The sequence below is a fragment of the Oryx dammah genome, unplaced genomic scaffold, assembly GCF_014754425.2.
Source record: "Oryx dammah isolate SB20612 unplaced genomic scaffold, SCBI_Odam_1.1 HiC_scaffold_26, whole genome shotgun sequence".
In the NCBI taxonomy this organism is placed as follows: Eukaryota; Metazoa; Chordata; class Mammalia; order Artiodactyla; family Bovidae; genus Oryx; species Oryx dammah.
In genome coordinates, this window is record NW_024070210.1 from 58,029,967 (window position 1) to 58,057,552 (window position 27,586).

The 27,586-nt window shown below is 39.7% G+C and overlaps 1 protein-coding gene across 4 annotated transcripts in view; it reads right to left on the minus strand.

Annotated features, from left to right (window-relative positions):
* Positions 1 to 27,586, minus strand: part of FRMD6 (FERM domain containing 6) — a 262,617-nt gene that overhangs the window by 55,479 nt on the left and 179,552 nt on the right. For 2 of the 4 annotated variants that reach the window (XM_040226752.1, XM_040226749.1), the window contains exon 1: positions 27,235 to 27,356. The exons of the other annotated variants lie outside the window; for them this stretch is intronic. The gene's annotated coding sequence lies outside the window, so the exon portion shown is untranslated. Of the gene's footprint in view, positions 1 to 27,234; positions 27,357 to 27,586 lie in introns of those variants that run through there. 4 annotated transcript variants of the gene reach the window in all.

Sequence of the window (27,586 nt, forward strand, 5' to 3'; positions counted from 1 at the left end):
ACAAAAGCAAAGCATTTTCGTTCTCCCTGGAAAACTCAAGACACAGGTCTGCGAAGCACATCTCCACATCAGCAGGCAGCTGAGGAGAGTTTCTCCTGCATTCCGAATCACCTTTGTACTTGCTGGTGAGTCTGTCTCCCCAAGGAGTACTGGGAGAATCTGCTAGCATCTCTATGTTTCTAATGCCTACGGTAGTCCTGGGTCTGTAACGAGCACCCAGGAAAGGTGCCCTTCCCTGGTGGCTCAGACGGTAAAGAATCTGCCTGCAATGCAGCAGACTCAAGTTCGATCCCTGGGTCAGGAAGATCCCTTGGAGAAGGGAATGGCAACCCACTCCAGTATTCTTGCCTGGAGAATCCCATGGACAGGGGAGCCTGGTGGGTTACAGTCCCTGGGGTCTCAGAGTCAGACATGATTGAGCGACTAACACTATTACACTGTTGAGTAAATTATTTAGAAATTCACCAAAAATGTGAATGAATTCCCTAGCAATTAAGATTAAAATTAGGTTCTTTAAGAAGAACCCACCCCAGCAAAGGGTGTCAATACTAGTTACAGCTTCTTGAATATTTTTTCTATGTTAATTACAGGTGAAAGGGGGCACCTTTTTTTTTTCCTTGTCTTTAAATTTAGTGAACAAACATAATGTCAGTACTGTCAACAAAGTAGTTTGGGGGAAAGTCTCCATGTGTATCAGGGTAAGCCAACTCGTGTGAAAGCAAATATATATAAAGATACATCGGTTGGGATGCACTAACTTTCAAGTATCCAAGATACCGAAATTGAACTTGGACTCTGGAGCCACACTGCCTGGGCTGGACTATTTATTAGCTGTATGATCTTGGACCAGTCCCTTCACCTCTCCACATCTCAGCTTCCATATCTGTAGAATAGAAATAATAACTGTATCTACTTTAAAGGATGCTATAAGGCATATGGCAGGCCCTATATGAGAGTTAACTACTGATAATTAAACTAGTTAAATGACATAAGGGGAATTTATAAAAACTAAAGTAACTTAAAGCTTAGAAGTAGGATGGGTAAGCTTGTGGGTGGTTTGATATGGTAGCTTGATATGTCATCCAGGGCCTTGTTTCTTCTTGGTACCTTGGAATAACTCCACTTTAAGGCTGGCATCTCAGAGTAGTTTAATCAACCAGAATGCAGAGGCAAACAAGAGTACTGATACTCAATCTGACTGGATGTCTTGGGTTACAAGCTCTCTATCACTGGACAGAGGGGCATGGACTCCGCAGATTAGCTGAGGCCTCCCAAGGCCCACTTCCAGAGCCAGAGGTGGAAGCAACTTCCCCTGAAGTGCGTGGACATCAAAACAAAAACATGGATACCTTTGGGAAGTTGGGAGATGAGGGGAAATGCTAGATAAGCAACCAAGAAGAAGAAAAAAGGCAACGGTGAAAATTCATAAATTTCAAACCACATAAACTTTATTTTCTCATAGTCATCTGTATTCAAAAGTCATATCAGGTTTAGCAACCAGGCGCAAAAATTCCTTTCAACCAAGATGAATTTTTAGCATGACACAGCCAACAAAAAGTGCTGTTCTCAGGGAAAATCCCCCAACTTAGAAGCATCTGCTTCTAATTTCCACAATGAAATCTTTGATTCCTTCATTCATGGGACTTGCACTCAATTCCCTCTGACACAGGAACTGCAGTTTTCTAGATAATAATTTCGCTGTGAAATTCTCATTAGCTGGTTGAGATGTTTAAAGAATGAATTAAGTGTTTGGGAAGTTGCTAGCTTTCTTATAACACTGGAAAATGATTTTACATGTCATGAAATGGTACTTAATAACAAGAATGAAATAAACATACAAACTAGGAATGTAAAAGTCCATTGGCAGAATAGGAAAATAAAAAGTACAGTACACAAAAACAATTCAGCAGCCAACAATGAACTACAGCTATACAGTAGCAAGTATGAATCCCCAGAACAGTGTTGAACAAAAAAAGCCAACTTGCAAAAGTCTATATATGCTATGATACTTTTCTATGAAGAGAAAGTTCAAAAGCAGACAACCAATGATTCACTTAGGAATACATGTGTGTGTGTTTGTGTGGTAAGACTATAAAGAAAGGCAAAGGAACAATTAAGTTTAAAATTGCAATAGTGGTCCTGAGGGATGTAAGAGGCTGGGGTAGGGAATGTCTTCAGAAACAGGCAGGGACTGCCAAGGTGCTACAGAAAGTCTTTTTCTTAAGCTTAGAAGTAAATACAATGGTGTTCTTTCATAACTATTATTGCTTAAAATGCACAGAGAACTTATAAACACTCTACTATGTACATTTCACAATTTAGCAAAGTTAAATAAGTCAGAGGTACTGATGTTAAAATGTTGTGAATAACCACATACTACTGATTAAACTTTAAAAAGATATGTAACAACAAGTTATACAAGCGTTAAGTCAGAACTCAGGTAGTCACCAACCAACAATGCATCCTGAAAGGAATTTAGGATGAAAAAACAGAAGGAGGCATTCCCTGTTTTAGATAAACAAACTCATAGAGAGTTAGATGCATATCTCGGGAAGAATTTCAATGACCCCAGATTCTTGTATCTTCTCACAAAGGCACTAAAATCATTAACTTGTGATAGCTGTTCTTTGTGATTAGTAGTAATGTTTTACCAAGATGTATGCTTGACTATCTGTATTTCCTAGCCCCCAAATTCATATATACTGGGTACTCTCCTGCCTCTTCAGAACAGTTTACTCAGAGCTACTGAATGGCTATTTCTGGGCTATACAGTTCTCAGTGAGAATAAAACTTAAACTGACAAACTCATAACTCTTACGCTGTGTGTTTTTACGTCAGCAGCGGATTGTGCATGGGCATCTACCACTAAATGAAAAAGTAATGCAATAAAGTGCAATCAAATGAAAATCTTACCAATGAGTCAGATCTTAAAGATGACCTAGTCCAACTCCAGTACTCTTGCCTGGAAAATCCATGGACGGAGGAGCCTGGTGGGCTGCAGTCCATGGGGTCGCTAGGAGTTGGACACGACTGAGCGACTTCACTTTCACTTTTTACTTTCATGCATGGAGAAGGAAATGGCAACCCACTCCAGTGTTCTTGCCTAGAGAATCCCAGGACAGGGAAGCCTGGTGGGCTGCTGTCTATGGGGTCGCACAGAGTGGGACACGACTGAAGCAACTTAGCAGCAGCAGTCCAACTCCTTAATTTTATAGGTTAAGAAACTGACACTTCAAGAGAATGACTGGACCAAGATGATACCAGGTAGGTTTAGGCAGCTGGTGTGCTTTTCCTTCCAGAGTTTTTCTTCTCTAAGTTCTAGCAAAAACTCTCATGGGGAAGAAACAATTTAAACTAGTCTCTTTTCAGAGAGCTCATATTTTATACATTTGAGTAAAAAGTTAAGAAATATGCTAAAATGATTCACTCAAGTAAACATATCCAAATGCTAGCAAAACCTCCCTTTCATCCTACTAGTTGTAGAATTTATATGTCAAAAAAATTTTTTACAAAGCCAGAAAAAGACTTTGAAATGCCAAGAATCCAATTTTACACTTATACATATAAATTATGGGCCAAAATTATTTTGACTGGGCACACCCAAATGAGCAGTATTACCTGGATACACCCTCACACTATGCACGTGTTAAACGTGAAGAATGGTGTGAAATGAGACTCACAGGGCCAGGCACACTCTACAGTAAAAGATCAAAAGCACAGTCTATAGACTTCAAAGTAAAAGATTCCTCTGGACATTCTAATGAGGCTCTATAGTGCTACAAAAGTCTTAATTTAACATTCCTTTGGGGGTTTTACTGTTAACTATGTAAGTTAGAAACAAACTGTCACACAAATACATAAAAACACCTGAAAATATTAATTTAAAAAGTCAAAGAAAAACAATGATTATTTTAATCATTAAAAAAACCTTTCTTAGAACTCTGATTTACAGTTTGAAAGACCCTTAAGAGAAATGATAAATGTTTGTTTTACACATGGCTTCCTTTTTCAGACTGAAGTATAGCTAATTTACCATATTGTAATAGTTGCAGGTGTAGAGCAAAGTAATTCAGTTATTTATACATATATATTTAAATATATATTTAAACATACATAAACTTACATACATATTATTTTTCAAGTTCTTTTCTATTATAGGTTATTATAAGATATTGAATATAGTTCTCATTGCTATATAGTAAACCCTTGTTATCTGTCTATTTTATGTATAGTAGTGTGTATCTATTAATCCCCAACTCTTAATTTATCCCTCCCCTTTTCCTTTGGTAACCATGGCTTTGTTTTCTATGTCAGTGAATTCATTTCTGCTTTGTAAATAAGTTCATCCATATTAACTTTTAGATTCCACATATAAGAGCATATAATGTTTATCTTTCTCTGCCTGACTGACTTCACTTAGTATGATAATCGCCAGGTCCATCCATATGTTAGAAAAGGCATTATTTCATTCTTTGCATGGTTTACTAATATTCCATTGTGTATGTGTGTCTGTCTCTGTGTGTGTACACACCACATCTTCTTTACCCATTAATTGGACACGTCCATTCGACATTTAGGTTGCTTCCATGTCCTGGTTATTGTAAATAGTGCTGCTATGAACACTTGGGTGCATGTATCTTTTTAAACTAGTTTTTGTCTTTTCTAGATATATGCAGAATATATATAATATATATATGGAATATATATGTATATGTCTTTTCCAGACTTTATTATAGTTTTATAAAATATTTACTATTGCTATTGTCATATAGGGATTCATCTTTGATACATTAAAAGACATCATTTCTAACAAAGATTTCAATACCATTTCGGTTACCAGAGACCAACAATCTAAACTTTAAAAACATGTCCCACCCACCTCTAGCAATGGCCACAGGACTGAAAAAGGTGAGTTTTTATTCCAAATTCAAAGAAGGGCAATGCCAAAGAATGTTCAAACGACCATTCAATTCCTCTCATTTTCACATGCCAGCAAGAAAATGCTCAAACCAGGCTTCAACAGTATGTGAACCAAGAACTTCCAGATGTACAAGCTGAATTTACAAAGGGCTTCCCAAGCGGCACAGTGGTAATGAATATGCCTGCCAAGGCAAGAGATGCAAGTTTGATCCCTGGGTTGGGATGATCCCCTGGTGGAGGAAATGGCAACCCACTCCAGTATTCTTTCCTAGGAAATCCCATGGAGAAAGGAGCTTGGTGAGCTACAGTCCATGAGGTTGCAAAGAGTAGGACGTGACTGAGCACATACATGTACAGAGGAACCAGAGATCAAATCGCCAACACCCACTGGATCACAGAAAAAGCAAGGGAATTCCAGAAAAACATCTACTTCTGCTTCACTGACTATACTAAAGCCTCTGACTGTGTGGACCACAACAAACTGTGGAAAATTCTTCAAGAGATGGGAATACCAGACCACCTTATCTACCTCCTGAGAGACCTCTATGCAGGTCAAGAAACAAGTTAGAACCAGACATGGACTGGTTCAAAACTGGGAAAGGAGTACTTCAAGGCTGTATATTGTCATCCTGCTTATTTAACTTATATGCAGAGTACATCATGTGAAATGCTGGGCTGGATGAATCAAAAGCTGGAATCAAGATTTCCAGGAGAAATATCAATAACCTCAGATATGCATATTATATCTATGCAGAAAGTGAAGAGGAACTAAAGAGCCTCTTGATGGAGGTGAAAGAGGAGAATGAAAAAGTTGGCTTAAAACTCAACATTCAAAAATTAAGATCATGGCATCCAGTCCATCACTTCATGGCAATTAGATGGGGAAAAAGTATAAACAGTGGCAGATTTTATTTTCTTGGGCTCCAAAATTACCTCGAGGTTAACTGCTGCCATGAAATTAAAAGATGCATGCTCCTTGTAAGGAAAGCTATGATAAACCTAGACAGCATGTTAAAAAGCAGAGACATCACTTTGCTGACCGCAAAGCTATGGTTTTTCCAGTAGTCATGTACAGATGTGAGAACTGGACCATAAAGAAGGCTGAGCACTGAAAAATTGATGCTTTCAAACTGTGGTGCTGGAGAAGACTCTTGGGAATTCCTTGGACTCTAGGAAGAAGACTCTAGGGAATTCAATTCTAAAGGAAATCAACCCTGAATATTCATTGGAAGGACTGATGCTAAAGCTGAAGGTCCAATACTTTGGCCACCTGATGCAAAGAGCTGACTCACTGGAAAAGACCCTGATGCTGGGAAAGACTAAGGGCAGGGGGTGACATGGTTGGACGACATTATCGACTCAATGGACATAAGTCTGAGCAAACTCTAGGAGATACTGAAGGACAGGGAATCCTGCGTGCTGCAGTCCATGGGGTCGCAAAGAGTGGGACTTAGAGACTGAACAATAACCCAGATCCACCCCACCCCTCATTCCCCTGATGTGTCAACAAATCATTAGCCAATCTACTTAAGGAGATGGAAGTGGCCAGTATTATTCTGGAGAAACATGAATCCAAGACTGTTAAGACTGATCTGGGGAACTTCACTGGGAGTCAGGGCTGCAGCCTTAGGTCTTTCCTAAAGGAATCATCAATGAGAAGCTGGCTCTCCTCTACCTGCCATCCAGTGTTTAATTCCCATAGCTTCTGGAAGACAGCTACCATGAATTTGTCAGTTTCATCAAGTGTGTAATCTCATTTTCCAGTGGTACTTACCTATACACTAACATTCTATTTCCCATATACCAATCCACAGGCCTTATTTCTGGAACTCTTCTCAACTAGGACTTTGAAATAAAATAAGAACCAAGGTCAATTAAATTATTACCCACATATTTCAAAGGGAATAGAAATAAAAGCCACTTAACATTGAACCTCTGGGATTCCTGGTGTGTGAAGTCAACAAAACCCAATAGTGAGTCACTAAATAACCCATTTGACCTGCCTATTCATTGGATTTTCTGGTCTCTGCTGTGTAACCCCCTTGCTTGTTGCCAAAAGACAGCACTCCTTCTTACAGTAATCATCCTCTAAAGCTGTGAGAAAGACTTAAAGATTGATTTTTAAAGGGTGTGGAGGAAGGAAATCAGAATTACACCTTACCCTACACTAACAAGGTTAATCTTCTATGAAAAATGGAACCACAGTACAGCCTTGAAGGTTAATGTTAAAAACAAACAAGCAAACCAATCAAACAAACAAAAAAACAGGAACCACCCTGCCTCTGCTCAGGACTGCTTTTCTATACAGCTCTAACCATGCTGAGAAGGCAACTAGACCTGAGACTGACCTACACACTTTTATCCTAGAGAAAACAGATGAGCAGTTTACTCCAAAGTCACACTCCACCACTTCTAGCAGGACAACTGAATAAGACCAATAGTACATCACTGCATTACCCCTGCAAAAGGCTATATTTTGCCAATAATTGCCGTGGAATCATCTCATCTTAGGTCCAGAGGCAAAACTATTCAAGTGTTCAAAAAGCACTCATTAGAAGAGTGGCGTCTCTTTTGCTTCATGACTCTTATTTGGGAGAGTGAATTAAGAAAACATGGTATTGGTCCTAGACACGGGCTTTCTAGGGAAGGCTGGAGGAGAGTTCCTTTTCTAATACAAGATCTGGAAGCTTGTAAGTTATCTACTGGCTTTCCAACTTCAGTAAAAGTCTCAGGAAATTCAGGAGATAAAATCCTGAAATTCTGTCAAGATTCTTTCAAAATCATCTTCCAGTTAGGGTTAGGAATTAATCTGCCTATAATTTGGAAATTATTTGCTCTAAGAGTGTAAGAAGTCATGACAGTTCATGAAAAACCTACAGCTAATATTATACTTAACAGTGAAAGACTGAATGGTTTTCCCTTAATACTGGAAACAAGACAAGGATTTCTGCTCTCACAACTCACATTCAAAGCTGGAGGACTTACTAGCTGATTGTTAGCCTTATTATAAAGGATACAAACAGAAACCAAACAGTATTATACTGGCCTAGAGACAGACATCTAGATCAATGGAATGGGACAAATAGTCCAGAAACTGAGCCATACATAAAAAGTCATTTGACTTTTGACAAAGGTGCCAAAGAAATTCAATGAGAATGAACTCTCGAAAAATGGTGCTGGAATAATTAGACATCATCATGGAAAAAATTAACCTCAATCTATATACAAAAATTACTTGAAACGGATTACAGATCCCAATGTAAAAGCTAAAACTACAAAACTTACAGAAATTTCTAGAAGATCTTTGTGATCTTGGGTTTCTTGTTGTTCGTTGTTCAGTCACTCAGTCATGTCTGACTCTTTGTGATCCCATGAACTGCAGTACACCAGGCTTCCTTGTTCCTCATTATCTCCCGGAGTTTGCTCAAGCTCATGTCCATTGAGTGGATGATGCTAAGCAACCATCTCATCCTCGGTTGTCCCCTTCTCGTATAATTCCCTTACTTTTTCTATGATCCAATGGATGTTCGCAATTTGATCTCTGGTTCCTCTGCCTTTTCTAAATCCAGCTTGTACATCTAAAGTTCTCGGTTCATGTACTGTTGAAGCCTAACTTGAAGAATTTTGAGCATTACCTTGCTAGCATGTAAGTGAAGTGAAGTGAAGTTGCCCTGTTGTGTCCAACTCTTTGTGACCCCATGGACTGTATGTAGCCCACCAGGCTCCTCGGTCCATGGGATTTTCCAGGCATGAAAACTGGAGTGGGTTGCCATTTCCTTCTCCAGGGGATCTTCCCAACCCAGGGATTGAACCCAGGTCTCCTGCATTGTAGGCAGACGCTTTACCATCTGAGCTATCAAGGAAGCTGGTAAAATAAGCCCAATTGTATGGTAGTTTGAACATTCTTTGCCATTGCTTCTTCTTTGGTATTGGAATGAAAACTGACCTTTTCCAGTCCTGTGGCCACTGCTGGGTAGTCCAAATTTGCTGGCATATTGAGTGCAGCACTTTAACAGCATCATCTTTTAGGATTTGAAATAGCTCAACTGGAATTCCATCACCTCCAGTAGCTTTGTTCGTAGTGATGCTTCAAGGCCCACTTGACTTTGAATTCCAGGATGTCTGGTTCTAGGTGAGTGATCACACCACTGTGGCTATCCAGGTCAGTAAAGTTCTTCTGTGTATTCTTGCCACCTCTTCTTAATATCTTCTGCTTCTATTAGGTCCACACTGTTTCTGTCCTTTACTGTGCCCATCTTTACATGAAATGTTCCCTTGGTATCTTTAATTTTTTTGAAGAGATCTCTAGTCTTTCCCATCCTATTGTTTTCCTCTATTTCTTAGGGGACAAAAAATCATGAAACATTTTCAAAAAAAGAGAAATTGAACTTCTTTAACATCAAACATTCTGCTCCTTCAAAGTCACATAAAAATGACAAGGCATTCCTCAGGCTTGAGAAAACCATTTAAAAATCTCTTCTCTGATTAAAGACTCAAATCCAGTATATATAAATAGCTCTTACAACCAACAAAAGATAACTCTCTTAAAAGTATGGCCAAAAGATTTAAATAGTCACTTCTCCAAAGAAGATATAGAAGCAGCAAATAAACATTTGAAATGATATTCCATATTATTGTCATTAGGAAAGTGTAAACAAAAACCACAATGAGATACACAATAGAATAGTTACAATGAAAAGACTGAATACCAGGTCTTGTTGAGAATTTAGAGCCACTAGAACTCTTAGATACCACTGGTGGGCATGTTAAATGGTACAGTTACCTTGGAACACAATTTGACAATTTTCATAAAATTAAATTCATTTACCATGTAACTCAGATATTTCATTCTTAGGTATTTGCCCTAAGAAATGAAAAGATATTCCACCAAAGACTTACACATGAATGTTCATAGTAACTTCATTCATAATAGTTCCACATTGGAAACAATCCAGATACCCATTAATAACAGATGAATGAATAAACATATTGTAACAACTGAAAACTATCCAACAATAAAAAGGAACTACTGACATATGCAACAAAACTGATGAATCTGAAAAATATTTTGCTAAGTGAAAGAAGCCAGATATAAAAGGAAGGCAGAGAAAACTACATGCCATATGATTCTATTTATATAAAATTATATAAAAGGCAAAACTAAAGATGAGAAGTTGTCAGGGATGGGGAAGTAAGGGGAAAAGGCAGAGAGGAAGTGGTGGTGGCGGGGGAGAAGTTAAAAGGGAGCTGTAAAAAAAACTTTTTGGTATGACAAAAATTATCTTTATCTTGTTTGTGACACTGATTACATACATTTGTCAAAAGTCACAAAATTTTCTATTTAAAATTTGTGGACTTTATTGTATATAATTATAATAAATAAAGTTGATTTAAAAAGTTTTAATGAATCTACATGTTCACTGAAGTGCCTTCGGGGTTAAGTAATACATCATCTCAAACCCTTTGCTGCATGATGGAGGGTATAATCAAAAGTGAAACAATACATTAGGTAAACTGGCTAAATCAATGGCTTCAAAATGTTTAAAACAGACCTTAAAATTAAAACGTAGGAAGTCACAGTGATTTGAAAATAGATGTATAAGTTTAAAGAATACTAAGTAAAAATAAATGTTGGTCTTTTATTTTACAAAGTTTTTCATCCAGTAAGAATTCTGGAAAGGCAAAAGAAAATTTCTTGGCAAACAAAAATTGCAATAGCAGAATTTTTAATAGGTAGTATTTCACTTGTCACATGGTACAATTGTTCATTTGTTTGCCTTTCTCCTCTCTAACTTCTCTAGTTCAGGCTCTAACTTCTACAAGCAGGGGTATTCCCCAACCTCTGGAATCTAATGCTTGGTGATCTGAGGTGGAGCTTATGTAGTAACAATAGAAACAAAGTGCACAAAAAATGTAATGCACTTGAGTTATCCCCAAACCACCCTCCCCAGGTCTGGGGAAAAACTGTCTTCCACGAAATTGGTCCCTGGTGCCAAAAAGGTTGGGGACCGCTATATAGAGGACAGGTCCATGCACTGAGTTTCCAGCAAACTGCTTGGCACATAAATGATCACTGAATAAAAGATGAATTGCAGAGGTTCTCGTGCTAAATTATGTTTCTTCTGAAGAGTCCACATGTAAGTAAAACTCCCTACAGATGTGCGTATAGTAGATATGCTTCCATGAAACACTAGCACTATTCATTCAAGCTTCAGAGCCTTCTTTATTTCAATTTAAAGATTATAAAGTTCTAAAGAGAAATCAGACAACTGTATTTAATGTCTCACCTTTAAATACATAGTGTGCAATCATTAAAAAAAAATCTCTATTTTTTCAAGATAATAGTTGTTCTGAACAAAGTGTGAAATTTCATGCATATCTTGTTTTATTAAGACAAAATCTGATGATCTGGAATTTTGTACCAGGTTTAATGCATTATCATGGGAAGTAAAATATGTTTGAAAAGATTTTCCTACCTAGCTCCGAGTGACCCCAAAATTATGGTAAAATTAGTGTAAGCTAATTCAGGACCACAAATTGACTTAGTATCTGTCAGAAACTAAACTTACATAAGGCAGCTAAAAAACAAACAACAACAAATCAAAATGTATCATATGTTGCAAACACTCCTGAAATGTTTTATCAACAGAGTGGCTGTGACTGAGGGGGCAAAAACAGCTCAGGTCTCAGAAACAGAAGAGTATCGTGTTCTGGTTTTGTCACGAGGTGAATCAGGTAAAGGCATCAAGTCACACAAGTCATTTAGCCTCCTTATCTATAACATGGAGACTAGTACTTTGAGGATCAAATAAAGTAAACAAGCAAAAGTTCCACTTAAAATACAAAATGTGCTACAGATATACGTTACTATAATGCTAGAAAATCTAGCTGAAGGAAAGAAATGCTTACCTTCCTTTATTTATTTATTTGGGCTTCCCTGATGGCTCAGTTGGTAAAGAATCCACCTGCAATGCAGGAGACCCCAGTTCGATTCCTGGGTTGGAAAGATCCATTGGAGAAGGCATAGGTTACCCAGTATTCTTGGGCTTCCCTTGTGGCTCAGCTGGTAAGGAATCTGCCCACAATGCGAGAGACCTAGGTTCGATCCCTGAGTTGGGAAGATACCCTGGAGAAGGGAAAGGCTACCCACTCCAATATTCTGGCCTGGAGAATTCCATGGACTACACAGGGCCCCAGAGAGTTGGACATGGCTGAGCGACTTTCACTTTCACTTTCCAGGCATCAGTAAAAGCAAATAATTTAGTAAATTACAAATCATCAGTTCAACAGCCTTTCCACTGATTCGAAAGTGATTGTGGGCTCAGTTAATCAGTATTTGAAGATAAAAAGATTTTATTTTAAACAGACTTATTTGGAATTTATTTTATATTCCACAGGACATTTGACATTTCTTAAAACGTCTCCCTGATCTGATCTCCTTGTATTTCTTTAAGATCACATTTAAAAATCTTGGGTTTATTTAAACTAAAACTTCCTTAATCATGTTGATTTTTCTGAATTATCTTCTATAATTACAAGTAATACGAGTTTCTTAATGAAGACTTCAGAAATGGCACCAGTGCAGCTGACCTTTGTTTCAGTGTGACAATAAACCATGCAAACAATTAATTTTACCACTATATTCAATAGATTAAGCATAAAATTCTATTTTCTTTAGGAAAAAATACTTAAAGCATGTCTGTTGTAATAAAATATATGCAGCCACACAAAATTCCACTTTTTTGGCTTGCATCTGTCACTGACTTTAGTGCTAAGGTTTTTCACAACACCACGTTACCTCACTCCAAGATCAGACAGATAAACCCATTCATATTTCTCAGTCATGGGCTTGGAAGTATAAAAGTACTATCCACTAACTAGTCTCAAAGGAATAAATCAGTTTAGTTTGTTAAATGTTATTTTTGAAAGCCATAACTTCTTACTACACTTTTGAAATAGTTTCATAAAACAAAAATTGTTTTGCAAGTTAGCTATTTCTGAAATTTCCAACCCACTTCTTTTTGCTTACATATTCAAACAGAGTTCAACTCAGGTATCAAACAAAGACTACAGTGCTATAAATTATAATTCCTTATCACTAATGAAAGATCTATAGCCAATGGTATATCCTTTAGAAAAGTTTTTTTTTTAAGTTCTTATTTTGTTAAAGAAATTACCCTTTAATTTATTTGTTTTTAAGGTAAGGTTTTTACCTTCAGAATATTCTACAAAATGCTATGGAATTATGAAAAATCAAGGGGTTTAGAATTCAGTTGCGTCATGTCATACTCCGCACTATAGCCCTGGCCTCCAGATCACAGTGCTCTGTTACATGATCTCAGAGAACGCCCTACTTCTTAGTAATACTTATCAAAACTGAACAATTATATACTCCACTATTTAAACCTGCCTTTCCAGCTAAAGGGTAACAGCTTCTGAAGAGCCGGTACATCACGTTGGTCAGGTTCACATACCCCCAAGGCTTCCCATATAGTGGACACACTATTTGCCACATGAATGGGAAAATAAGATGTGTGAAACAATAATAGCCTTCAGAGGCATGTCTAAAATAAATAAATGCTATGTATAATGACCTATATACTTGGAAATGTCATCCATCTGTGTCACTGAATCAGAGAATTGGCAATAAATGAGGTGTTTAGTGAATTAATACTCAATTAGAGTACATAAATGTGATTACAAAGCTACAGAGGAATGGACACAGTAAATTAAGAAAAGCTTATCTGAAGAAGTAGATTTTATACAAGATTTTAATATTTTCTCATCTTTTTACAGCATCATAATCATACATGACTATATACTGGAAGCTAAATCTGAACAATAGTTAATCAAGTAAATCTAAAAGTCTGATAGGCACTAGTAAAATGAAAGATACAGTCGCTGCCCGCAAGAGACTTCTAACACAGTTGAGAAGTCAGTATATACATATAAAAGGTTGTATATGTGATTGTACACAACAGCACGTGCTTGGTTCCCACGAAGTGATACAGGCAATAAACAGCTCAGTTCAGCGAAAGGAGTGGAGGACGCAGGATCCAGACTAAGTGTGTATGTGCTGGGCGGGACAAAGAGGAGAACAATTTGGGAAGACTTAAGGAGCTTTGCGATGACACTAGAAAATAAGTATCTACAATAGAAGGGTAGCAAACTCACTCACTGACAGAGGCAGTTAACAAAGGAGTGAAGCCTGCAGGATGAAAAACACCAACAGCCATTTGGCCTCAATGTTGGAGGCAAGAGGATCTCTGCTGGGGACAGTGGGGACTGTGGAGCACACAGCCGTATAAAAAGGGAAGCTGTTATGTTGCTCCAACAGATCGCTGACACACCTCCCAATTTTTTAACAAAAGGTGTAAAATTCAACTTTTTTTAAAATTTAAAACTTCTCAGTTTTTAAATGCTAGAAAATAAATGTTTTCAACACCATGTTAAAACCAAAACATGTTTGCAGCCAATCCTGCTGGTGCACCACAGGCTTGCAACACTGCTTTGCCATGTGGAATTCCACGATGAGAGATCTGGACTTCATCCTGCAGTCACTGACTTCAGAGATTTCACATTTATTTCATAATTTGCTTAGTTTTATACCTCTGCACACTCCAGTATTTATCATGTAATACACTCAGCACTGCCAAATTATTTCACATTGGCCTTGTGTAAGTATTTCTCCGTTATAGGCCAATTTCTTTCATTTAACTAACTGAAGAGTGACTTATAAGCCTCAGCTGAAATAACATTCAAAATGACAGTAATAAAACAGTGTTGATGAGCAGGACCTAAGAGAATGCTGACATTATATGTGTATACCACAACCCACTAGAAACACACATATAATCACTAGAGCTCCACTTCTCAAAAAACATGTGCCATAATCTACTACAAAGGAAAAGTTCATACCCTTTCCAGTATTTTCCCATAATTAGCAACTTTCTAAAGACTTACTATAGAGTATACTTTCATTACCAAGTAGCACTCAAATAAATGTAACAATGTTTTAATTCTACCAATCACTATAAGCTTTTAACTATCCAAAAACAATACTTAAGCATTAAAGGCCTATGCTTTAGCATTTCAATAAGCTTAGAGAAAGAAAAGATAATTAGTATCAGAGACTTGTTGATTCGTTTTGATGACAGTATTAGAGAAAGTTAGAATTATAATTCAAAGGTAATTCCCAGGTGAGAAAATTCTTAGTGCATAATTATGATATAAAATACAGAACTACGAAAATTGCTTAATCACATGCCTTGAAATAATATTCACAATGAAAGTCATCAAAGTATAAGAGAAACATTAAACAAGCAATGTTTCTACTACTCAATTTGCTCTGGTCCCTGGGACCCCTAACCTGAGTCATCCACTCCATGAATGAAAGTTTTCAGGCCTGGAGGGTACCATGATGTGTAGACTGGTCAACTCAAATCTACCTTCGTTACTGAAAAAAAGCTAAAGCATGTGTGTCACCTTGGCTCTACCGTATCCTTTGAATAAGAAATGATCATGGGTTGAATTAAAGAACATATCACTAGAAACAAAACGATTCTACCATAACTCTATTAGTGGGAAACTCAGAGGCTCCCCATTTCTGTCAGAACCTGTTGAAGACCCTTATAGCCTCCAGCATTCTGAAGTCCCTACCCACATTTTATCAGACATATTAAAATATATTCACTTACAATACTGAATATTTATAAGAAATTTAACTGAAAATAAGAATTATCTTAATAAGCTTTTCATTCTTTTAAAAATTTTACTTCTTCCTTTCTGATTCTTTAAAATTTATTTTTTAATTGAAGGATAATTGCTTTACAGAATTTTGTTGTTTTCTGTCGTCTTAACATGAATCACCCATAGGTATGCATATATTCCCTCCTTTTTGAACCTCCATCCCATCTTCCTCCCAATCCCACCCCTCTAGGTTGATACAGAGCCCCCGTTTGACTTTCCTGAGCCATACAGTAAATTCCCGTTGGCTATCTGTTTTACATATGGTAATGTAGGTTTCCATGTTACTCTTTCCATACATCTCACTCTCTCCTCCCATCTCACCCTCTCCTCCCCTCTGTCCATAAGTCTATTCTCTATGTCTGTTTGTCCATTGCTGCCCTGTAGATAAATTCTTCAGTACCATTTTTCTAGACTTCATATATATGTGTTAGAATATGGTATTTCTTTTTCTCTTTCTGAGTCACTTCACTCTGTATAATAGGCTCTAGGTTCATCCACCTCATTAGAACTGACTCAAATGTGTTTCTTTTTATGGCTAAGTAATATTCCACTGTGTATATGTACCACACCTTCCTTATCCATTTTATATGTCGATGAACATCTAGTTTGCTTCCATGTTCTAGCTATTGTAAATAGTGCTGCAATGAACAATTGGATACTGGTGTCTTTTTCAATTTTGGCTTCCTCAGGGTATATGCCTAGGAGTGGGATTGCTGGGTCATATAGTGGTTTTATTCTTAGTTTTTCAAGGAATCTCTATACCATCCTCCACAGCAGCTGTATCAATTTACATTCCCACCAACAGAGAAAGAGTGTCCCCTTTTTTCCACACCCTTTCCAGCATTTATTGTTTGCAGACTTTTTGATGATGGCCATTCTGACTGGTGTGAGTGATATCTCATTGTAGTTTTGATTTGCGTTTCTATAATAACAAGCGATGCTGAGCATCTTTTCATGTGTTTGTTAGCCATCTGTGTGTCTTCTTTGGAGAAATGTCTGTTTAGGTCTTTATCCCACTTTTTGATTGGGTTGTTTGTTTTTCTGCTATTGAGTTGTATGAGCTGCTTGTATATTTTGGAAATTAATCCTTTGTTTCATTTGCTACTATTTTCTCACATTCTGAGGCTTGGCTTTTCATTCTTGAGCCTACTCCAATCAGGTTTTTGTCCCTATTCCTCCACTATCATAACTCTTGTCAAGTTCACCAGTGACCCTGAGGTTGCTAAATCCAATAAGCAACTCTCAGTCTTCAGGCTACTTGACATGACATCACTGATTCACTCTCTCCTCCCTGAGATTCCTTTTTTATTGACTTCAGGTATTTTCTTTTAATTTCCCTCTTGCCCCTCCGACTGCTCCTTCTCAGTAATCTTTACTTGTTCCTTCCCAGGTGGCACTAGTGGTAAAGAACCCACCTGCCAATGCAGGAGATGTAAGAGAGGCAGGTTCGATCCCTAGGTTGGGAAGATCTCCTGGAGCAGGGCATGGTAACCCACTCCGGTATTCTTGCCTGGTGATTCCTATGGACACAGGAGCCTAGCAGGCTGCAGTTCATGGGGTCGCCAAGAGTCAGGCACGACTGAGGCAACTTAGCACCTTATCAACTCACCCTCTAAAGCCTGAAGTGCCTCAGGCTCAGCCCAAGTCCTTCATCACATAAAAAGTAACTCATAGTTCCTTCCTCCCATAGTATGGGTCAATAGAATTAATATCTACTAATAATAACACTATTACTTAGGGAATGGAAACAATTAGGTCCACTATGTCTGAAATATGTGCATATTTCCTTTGGCTTAAGGTACATTCTTACGAAATTTCTTCTCTTTTCCACAAACTATAAATACTGATATGACCTAAGCTTTGGTTCATGGACTGTTTTCCCTGTCTGCATACACTCCCTATATGATTTCATCCAACGTCTGCTGGCGACTTCCAAATTTCTATCTCTAGCTTGGATCTCTTCCTTAAACTCCAGATTCCTGAATCCAACAAGCTGCTCAACTTCTCTTGGAAGCTGAACATAACATGTTCAAATGGCTCTTGGTTATCTTTCCCAAACCAGTTCCTCCATCAGAGCCCCGTCTCAGTTCATGACAACTCTGTAACTATGCAAAAAGCTTTGGTGTTATCCTTCCTCTGATCTCTCTCTGATATTCCTCAAAGAGTTGGCCAGGAAATCTTATTGGTTCTACCTGTAAAATAAATCTTGGTCAATTCTCACTGCCTCCTCTACTGGTAGTGGTGTCTCTCAGCTGGATTATTGTGAACAGCTGCTAACTTGTCTCTGCTTCCAGCCTTGATTACCCCACTTTATTTTTCTATCTCAACACAGTGGTTGGTGATTCTATTAAAATGCAAGTCAAGGCACCTTGCTCCTTTGCTTCAAACTCTCTACTGACTTCTCTTTTCACTCAGAGTAAAAGCTGAAGTTTTTATAATGATCCACCAGGCAGACCTACACAATGAGCCCCCGAAACATCCATAACTTGATCTACTACTACTCCGCGGCCTTCTCCACTGGTCCTGGAACAGACCAAGCACACTTCTGCCCAAAGCCTTCACTGGTCCCTCTGCTGGGACACACTTCCCCCAGTTATCTCTGCATGGCCAACTTCCTCCCTCAAATCACCTTCTCAGTGAGTCCTACCATGACCACATTATTTGAAATTGCCAAAGGCTCTGCTTTCCTTCTTCAGCACGCCGAATGTCCCTTACCTTGCTCTACTTTATCTTTCTCCAAACACACTTACTACTCTCTAAAGTACCATATAGCTTTGTTTGTGCAGTGTTTATCTCCTAATAGGATATAAGCTCTACAAAGGCCAGACTTCTTTTCTTTATTTTGTTCACTGTCTGTAGCTCTGGGGTCTAGAACAATGCCTAGCACACAGAAGGCATGTATTCTGTTGAATGAATGAATGAATCTAATTAAACATTGAATCATTTCATTATTTTCTTCTAAAATTTGAAACTTTTACCAAATCCTGAACATGTTTGTTGCTCCCAAAAAACATTCCTTTGTATTTGAAGACTACAAAGATCCCAGCCTGACCTCCTGACCCAACACAAATGCAGCAGCCCCGGGGAAGCCTGAGCCATCTTATCTTTAGCCAACATTAGTTCTCCTCCAGGAGTCCACTTAGTCCTTACCGGGAAACATCTAATACATCTCCAAACACATATATTTCGCTCTCCCACCTAGATAAGAAACAATTCTGCAAGATTTTCACTAAGTAGTCAGCACAGTACTCAGTACGTCATGCAGAAGTAAAAGCTGTTTTTTGATGGACTTGGCGAACATTTTTAAAGTACTAGGTTTCCTGTGTTTGGATATTACACAACACGTAACAGGACACAGGGCTATCTGAGGCATATGCTATCCTTTTAATGAACAATACTCCATGGTTATCCTGGAGCATCCTGTGCCTATTTTGACTGGGTTTGTAACTACGCTGCTGCTGCTAAGTCGCGTCAGTCGTGTCCTACTCTGTGCGACCCCATAAATGGCAGCCCACCAGGCTCCGCCGTAAATGTCTTTCTAATGTGCTTAAATTTGTTTTTCTTAAAGATCTCTTTGAAACTTTCAGACTATTAATTTTTTTTGAATGAATGGTTTAAAAATCTTAAGCTTTGGGCCTAACAGAAAATCATAACATGGTCTGACCCACATTATATAAACTGTGATAATGGTAGGGGTTGGGGCTGGAGGAATAATAATTGCCTCATCCCAGTAATAGTGGCTTTCTTAAAAAGGACTCACATGAAATCTACAGGGTACAAGATAAAAAGACATGGACCACTGGTACTCTTTAAGTCTAAAAGTACTTTGTATAACATTATTCGTTACAAAGAGAATTTTTAAACTCTGTGAATTTACTTTTTGGCAGCTGGAAAGAAATCATTAGCAAGCAGGCAGAAGTTGGGGGAATGAGACTGCTGGAAATAGGAGTTAGGAAAAATAACTTAATCAATTAGAGATCAGTGGGACATGCCAGCTGTTCTTAGTGCAACAGTATAGACTGCCCAACATCTGTGACTGAGAAATACTACAATTTGTTGCCTATTTAATGTGATCAAAATACAAAATCTGTGAACAATTGCTTGTAAACAGAAACTTAGGGACTTCCAAGAACTAGAAATCTTCCTATACATCATTTCTTTTTGTCTTAAATAAGCACTAACTTTGTTTACTATATGTCATACACTGCCACTTGCTTTACATCTGTTATTTCACTTAATCAAAACAAGCCTTTGAGATAGCTGCTACTATTATCTTCATTTTATAGATGAGGAAAAGAGGTTCAGAGAGTTAAATAACTTCCCTAAGGATTACACACTGGAGAACAGTGGAGCCTAGATTTGGACCCCAGGGAACTAATCTCAAAAATCTTGTTCTTAACATTTACATTTTATTGCCTCTTTTCCATTTTGTCTCCAGAACTTATTACACTTTTCTGTAGCAATTGCAGTGAGTAGCTTGTCAGGCCCTATGTTGAACATTCTTTTCCCAGGTATCTTTTATTTTTTAAAATCATATATGCCAAGTTTTTGCTTTTATAAGCAATATCTGACCTGAGCAGGCTATATTATTTACTCCCATTTATAAAACTTCAGGTTTTGTGTTTTTGTTTTTTTTTTTTTAACCTTTTCCCCATCTTGCTAATGAGCCTAAGTTGAAATTCTGAGTCTTTTCTTAAAACATGACAATGTCTTTTTTTCTCTTGAGGGACACATGGAAAAAAAAATTTTTTCCTTCACAAGCACTTTATCTATTAGATTTCTCATAACCCTATGCTTTACAATAAGTTCTTCCTGGGGACAGCCATAGACTTCAGCATCAGAAATTCACTGTTGTTTTCAGTAGAAAGAAATCAGAAACTGGATACTTCCAAGGATATTTAAGAAATGATAACTTGATGGGATTAGGGGGCATAGAGGAGAAAAGTGTATAGAAGAGGGGACATAATGGCAAGAAGCAAAAATGTATGTGTATTTACATATATTCTTATTCTCAAGAATAAACTTCTGAAAATATTTAGAAAGCAGTCCTTTGAAATTAGGGTCCATCCTAGACCATTTGGGCTTCTCAGGTGGCGCTAGTGGTGAAGGACCTGCCTGTCAATGCAGGTTAGACATAAGAGATGTGAGTTTGATCTCTGGGTCAGGAAAATCCGCTGCAGGAGGGCATGGTAACCCACTCCAGTATTCATGCCTGGAGAATCCCATGGACAGAGAGGAGCCTGGCAGGCTACAGTCCATGGGGTCGAACAGAGTTGGACACGACTGAAGTGACTCAGCATGCATGCTAGACTATTCACTGATGAATAAAACAATGAGCCAGGAAGGACCTCAAGATATCACCTACTTGGCACTTACAACCCAAAGTCTCACTGGAGGGCCCTAAGACAGAGGGCAGAAGGAAAAGGGGATTAAAGAAAAATTCCAAGGGTTCTGTGTAGGGGACAGAGACAGAGGAGGCTTGAGGAAGTGCAATTCTGCTTCACTGGCCACAGCTCCCTTTCCTCTGGGTAGGTCTGCCTCTATCCGAATAGAGCCATAGGATACCTTTGTGTGGCTCAGGAAGGGGCACCCCATCCTCCAGGCCAGTGGACTCACTGCTTGGACCACAGAGTCAGGGGCTGAGTTCCAGCCTTCAGATGGCAGTAGTCTAAATGAAACTGCAAGTCAGAAGCAGCTTCCACTCTTGGTGCTATCATGAGCTGGAAGACTCTGAGTCACTCAGTCTTTTGGATCTTTAGTTCCCCTCACTTCTAAAACATGAAGGGGCTAGCTGACACCTAAGGTCCCTTCCTTCTTGCCAACTCTCAAGTGAAGGGCAACAACCAGTTGTATATTCCAAAATGTGTTCCTGAAACACTAGGACTCTGTGGGCCTAGCCAGAATCTAGACACTTGAGCCTTTAGTGTTTCTGGGATATTGTATTTTTTTCTCTCATGTTTCTGATGCACTTTTTTCTTACTCTTCTTCCTCCCCCCACTCCACCCCCCCTTTTTTTTAATTTTAAGGTTATTCTTTCAATTCCAAAGTGCTCTTTCTTGAGCCATCAAAAGGTCATGCCCCACAGATCAGCCCCAGACCACCCAATGTCTACCAACAGAATGGATAAACTCAGTGTATTTATTCGTAGAAATAAAAGAAAAAAGAAGTACTGCTGCCTAAATCAATTCGGACATGACACTATGTTGGGATAAAGAAGACACAAAAAAGAACTTACATTTGATTGCATTTAAATGCAGTCCAAGAACAGGTTAAAATAACATCACCAACTGATGGACATGAGTTTAAGCAAACACCAGGAGATAGTGGAGGACAGGGAAGCCTGGCATGCTGCAGTCCCAAGGTCACAAAGAGTCAGACATAGTGACTGAACAACAACATGACAATAAAAATCAGAATACTGGCCATCCTTGGGGCAAGGCTTAAGACTGCACGGAGAAGCATGGGGGCAGGAGATGTGTACCTGGAAACGCTCTGTTTCTTGATTTGGGTGCGGGTTGCCTAAATGTGATCACTTTGTACTGTATACTTCTGATCAGTGCATTTTTCTGGCTGTATGTAATTACTAAGTAACAAGTTCAAAGAAATAAAGCCCCAGGGACACCCACTCTCTTCAAACAAAAACCATGTACTAAAACTGGGCAGCATAAGTGCTGCTAACAGAGGGGGAGAAAATTAATTACATTTCATCTAATGTGAATCAGACAAAAACTACCTGAGAAGTTAAATGAGAAGCTTCATGAATTTTTCTAAAATCTTCATGCAGAATTTGCTTGATTTTTATAATGATTTCCTCCTTCACATGAAACTGCGGCTGTAAGGGAGTATAAAATATTGCTTTTCCATATATCTTCGTATGCCAGTAAAACATTATTGCTCAAGCTTCTATAACATCTGTGAACAAAGGCAATGTTATTAGAAAACATCTGAAAACATCAAAAGATAATCTAATTGGAATACTGAGACTCCAAGTAGATACTTTTGGTCAAGAGTTATCATTATATCGCATTAATGAAACGACCTGGTTAATGACCACATCTCTACCTAGATTCTTGCTGTATAGATAAACTCTGCTGGGTAAGGCCACATAGGTGGGGAAAGGCATTTCAGAAAATGCTGTGATACAGACAACACCAAGGAAACTCTGGGAAACAACGCCATCTCCTTTGCGCAGCGTTTGGCTCATCTGTGACTGTTTTGGCACATTTTTCTCAACCAGCTGTCAGATCGCTGATTTCTTTCCCTTCCCCAGCGTTCTGTGATCCCTCTTTGATCAGCAGTGTACACTGCATGACTGGTCCATCTGATGCATATGAAAAGTGATAGGACACAAAGCTCCATCAGAAGAAATTACACCACTGGATCATACAAGATAATTGGAACCACAGATTGCTTGTTTTCACTCAAAACTTAATGATAAACTCAGCCCTTACAGCTGGAGAGTCCCTCTGGACCCAGAGCAGAGAGGGTAGGCATTGGCAGATCTCCCAAATGCTAGAGAACTAATTAAATATTTCTCATATCATCAGAGTTTAGATGAAAAAATGCTTCTAGCCTTTGAAATGCGAAGTGGTGGGACGGGGGTGTAGGGGAAGAAAGGACAGTGATAAGCATCCAATCTCTGAATGCAATATTTATAACACCAAACTAGTGATTCAACACAAACGCAGGCAAGGTTTCCAGGACAGAAGCATTATTTCAGGTTGTATATAGACCTTATAGTGCACTTCAGTTCTAATCCTTTTTCTCTCAGCGGAGGAGATCTTATTCTTTAATTTCCACTTTTAAATATAAAGCTTTCCCTACTTCAGTCTTTACCTCAATACTCATCCTTCTAAGTTTACATTTTCCTTGCAATTCAATGCCCAATTTTCTACTTCTTCCTTCCTCTCAAATTATCCCTTTAACTTGTTTCTACTTATTTTTATAGGCCCCCAAAGCCTCTTCCTCAGGATAATGTGCAATTCAACAGGCCCTCTCAACTACTCCCTATACCAAAGTTTAACTACAGAGGCCAACAATACCATTTTTCCTGTTTGGGTTTCAGGAAAGATACTTTTTAACTAAAATTTTACCACTCATAAATTCCTCCACTAAATCTTTCCTTTTCCTCCTCCTACACTAAATTGTTTCCCACACAATTACAATGTAATCAAACACTCAAAATGTATAATTCTATAATCATACAAAGACATCCTAAAAATATATCATTGCTAATGTATGACATACACCCTTTATAACTCTGTTATTGGGAGTACAAGATAAAAAAACACTGGAGTTTTCTTGTAAGTTGTGTTTCTTGTTCTTGTTGAGAAAGAAGGGTAGAGGTATGTCATACAACTGCTATATCAGAAACCATTCAAACTGTGTTATAACAAGATTCTATTGAAGATTGTAGACACACTTAAAACTTTTTTATTTTCCTTAAAAGAAGTTGTAACTGCATAAACAAAATCCAAAGCTTCTATACTCTGCCCAAAGGATACATAATACTTAAACTGGAGGTCTGTACCTCTTAATAAGATATTTTTAATATATTGTTTTTTAATAATAATAATTACTTAATACCTCCAGTTTCCCCATAGTCTTCATCTACCAAACCAGGGCATTTATGGGGTTGGTATTAATGAGTAGTAGGAAAAATTCATCTCTCCATAAACACAGAAAACTTTCTATCCTTTAGAAGACTTGAGACAATATTAAAATGACTGGAGAAGGCTGGTGAAATTTAGTTCTAAACTCTGAAAACCACCTAAGGGATAATTTGCAAATGCCATCTGGGATCCAGGCAGCCTCATCAACAAAAGGGGAAACTGGTTGAGATCATACAAATCTAAAATTCACATACATTTTTACATCTGGACTGAATCTTTCCTTGGTACGGGCTTTCATGTATTAAAATAATTATTTGCAGGTTTTAGCTTTTTTTTTTTTTAAACCCACAGCCTCGGAAATCAAAATGTGCAACATCCAAGCTGAAAACTACAAAGAATTCCTTTATCAAAAAAGTTAGTTGTGAGACAGGATTCATTTACACTAAACTCTGAACTTGATAGCCTAGTCAAAAACAATTCTGTTTGAAACTTTCATTTCAAGCATCTGCCACAAAAGGCTACAGAGACTATTATGTCATAAGTTTTGAAAGCCAAAAGCTTTATAAATGCAGTTGAAAGTGGAAACAAGGTTCAGAATCTCAAAAAGCTCTACACTTCCCCACCTCCCCATCCAATTTAGCTAGTCCATTTGAATGAGTTTTTAAATAACTTGTAGCTAAAACTTACTTACTACCTAGCACATGGACATTTCCCTTTCAGAAGCAACAGTTTTTATCCTGGCCCATTAGGTTTTCTGGTACAGCCAGGAGCAATTTAATTCTCAAGTTCAAATTATGTATTTGAAGCTAGTAGCTTACCCACCCCTGTTGCCCCCCAAAAAGGAGGGGGGTAGAAGCAGAGAAAGATTTCCTGTCCCTTAAAGTGTTTGGGGCCTTGCAAGAATTGGTGATTACTGTTGTCCATCAGTGTCAGATCTCAGGCACTCTTACAAGTAATTCAAAGTGGGGGCCTGGGGGTGGGGGGTGGGGGTGCTGGGGGGAGAATTAGTTCATATTACAGACAGTCTGCTTTCTGGAAAAGATATCCCGCAGATAACTGGATAGCAGATATTCCCTGGGGGACCCTTCTCATCTAATAATCCCAGAAGTCCATTTTAATATGAAATATAAATCCAATATATTTACAAACATACTGAAAGAGCATTCAAATGTCAGCTGTCTCATATTGTGGAGTATTTTCATTTTTAACATAATACTTCTATTTCTCAAAACCACACCCAAGGAAAAATGATTAAGTGCTAGAAGTTGGTTTTTTTTTTTTTTTTTTACTACAAAGGACAACAGCACAGGCATCTGTTTTCCTGCCTCTCTCTTCTGTTCTTCTCCCCTCCCCCACCTTCTACCCAGCAGGCGGTCTGTAGGTTTTGGTGCCTGTTAAAATTACTTTCTACAATGGTTTCATAATGCTGTAGATTCTGAAAAACTTCTGATCCTTTAACAGTGCTGAGCCTAAACTTATGCTCTGTTCTAAGAAGAGAAATCCAAAAGTCAAAAGCCTTTTTAATGACAGATGTATTTCGGAAAATTTTCCCCACAAAGTTTTGATGCTGTGAAATATCAACTCCCTGAAATCACAGAAAGGAAATGACTTACATTCTTGGAAAATGAAGCCACTAGCAGCTTTCTCCAATAGAATTCTCTAATCCCTAAACTACACCCTGTGGCAACGGGGGAGTATTTCGTGCAAGGACTAAATTTATATGGATGCTTATAAAAACCAATAAACAAACATTGCCAGGTCCCAGAGAAGAAGAGACAGAATCCTACATGAGAAATCCAGCAAGAGATACTTTTTCTGAACACTCAAAAAGGTTAGAGAGCACAAACTTGAAGTTAAAAGCAACCTGAGAATGCTTGCAGAAGTTTTCCTTCCCTGCTGTGGGCAATGCACAACTCCTGAGGGAAATACTGGCAAAACAGATTTTTGCTAGAATTCCAAACGAAAAGGATGTCAAGGAGCTAATATTTCTTTAGACACTAACTAAACAACTGCACGGCCTGAAAATTCGCCAACTTTCACCTCAACTTTAAAATGTGCTTATTTTGACAGCTTTCCATTTCTTCCTGCCTTCAAGAAAACGCCCTCACCATTAGATTATGCTGTCCCGGGACTAGAGGGCTGCTGTAATTCCCGTGGACCTCACTCGGATGGCCCCCAGCTGTCCATCCCTGACAGCTCCTGGCCCTCCTCGGGCACAAGCTGGGGGTCTCCTCGGCCCGGAGCCGGGCCTGCGCGTCGCCAGCTCCTCCAGGAACCCAACTACTGCAGGCCGCGCCCCCCACTCCCATCCCACCGAGGCCCCCTTCCGGCGTCGCCGAGAGAGAGCTCAGTCTCCGGCTCCCCCGACCAGGGACTCACGGGGACGGTGGGACAGACTCAGGTCCCCTCCCGCAGCCGGGCAGCCCGGGCCGGCGCGCGCACAACAGGCGGCACCCAGGAATTCGGGACTCAAGAGCTGGCCCCGCCGCCCGGGCACAGCAACGGGGCGTGACGGGCAGGCGTCCCCAGCCCGACCACCCGGGAGCCAAGCGCGAGCACCGATCCCGGCGTCGCAGCCCACGATCCCGGCCGGCCGCCCCCCTCGCCGCAGAGGCTGCCCAAGGCTCTGCACCTTCCTCGTTGCCCGGCTCGGCTGCCCCGAGGCCCCGTTCTCCCTTCCCGGCGTGGGCGAGCTGCGACTCGCCAAGAAGCGACCTTCCTTCCAGTCCGGTGCCCGACGCCCAGAGCTGAGAGAGCGAGAAGAAGAAGAAAGACGCCGAGAAGGGGACACGCCTGGACTGGGGCTCGCGACTTCCAGAAGCCCTCCCAAGGTCCCGTCCAGCCGCCGCCGCTGCCGCCCGGCCGGCAGGGGGCAGAATGAGGCGCGGGGGCGCGGGGGCCGGTCTTGGAGGCCGGCTAGGGGAGTCCCCGGGTCCCCGGCTGCTGTTCTTACCTCGGAGGAGGTCCGCAACACCGGGCGTCGGACTATTCCCAGCTCTCCTTGCCTTCCTGTCGGCGCCGCGCCTGCCCCACTCTCTCAGCCCCTTGCCCTGGGCAGCCAGACGAGCGCTCCGCGTTCGCCCCGCCCACGCCTCCCGCCCCGCCCCCTGAGGCTCCGCCTCCAGTCCGCCCCGAGGTGGCGGGGGCAGTGGCAAAGCCTTTGCAGCAGAGCGTGGAGCTCGCGACCGCACGTGGAGCGCCTGCAGGCCCCGCCCCGGGCCCAACCAAGAGTCCCGCGGAGGGGTGCCGCGAGTCAGAGGCGGGAGAAAGCCGAGCTCGCCACGCCTCCGGGGTCCTGGGGAGGG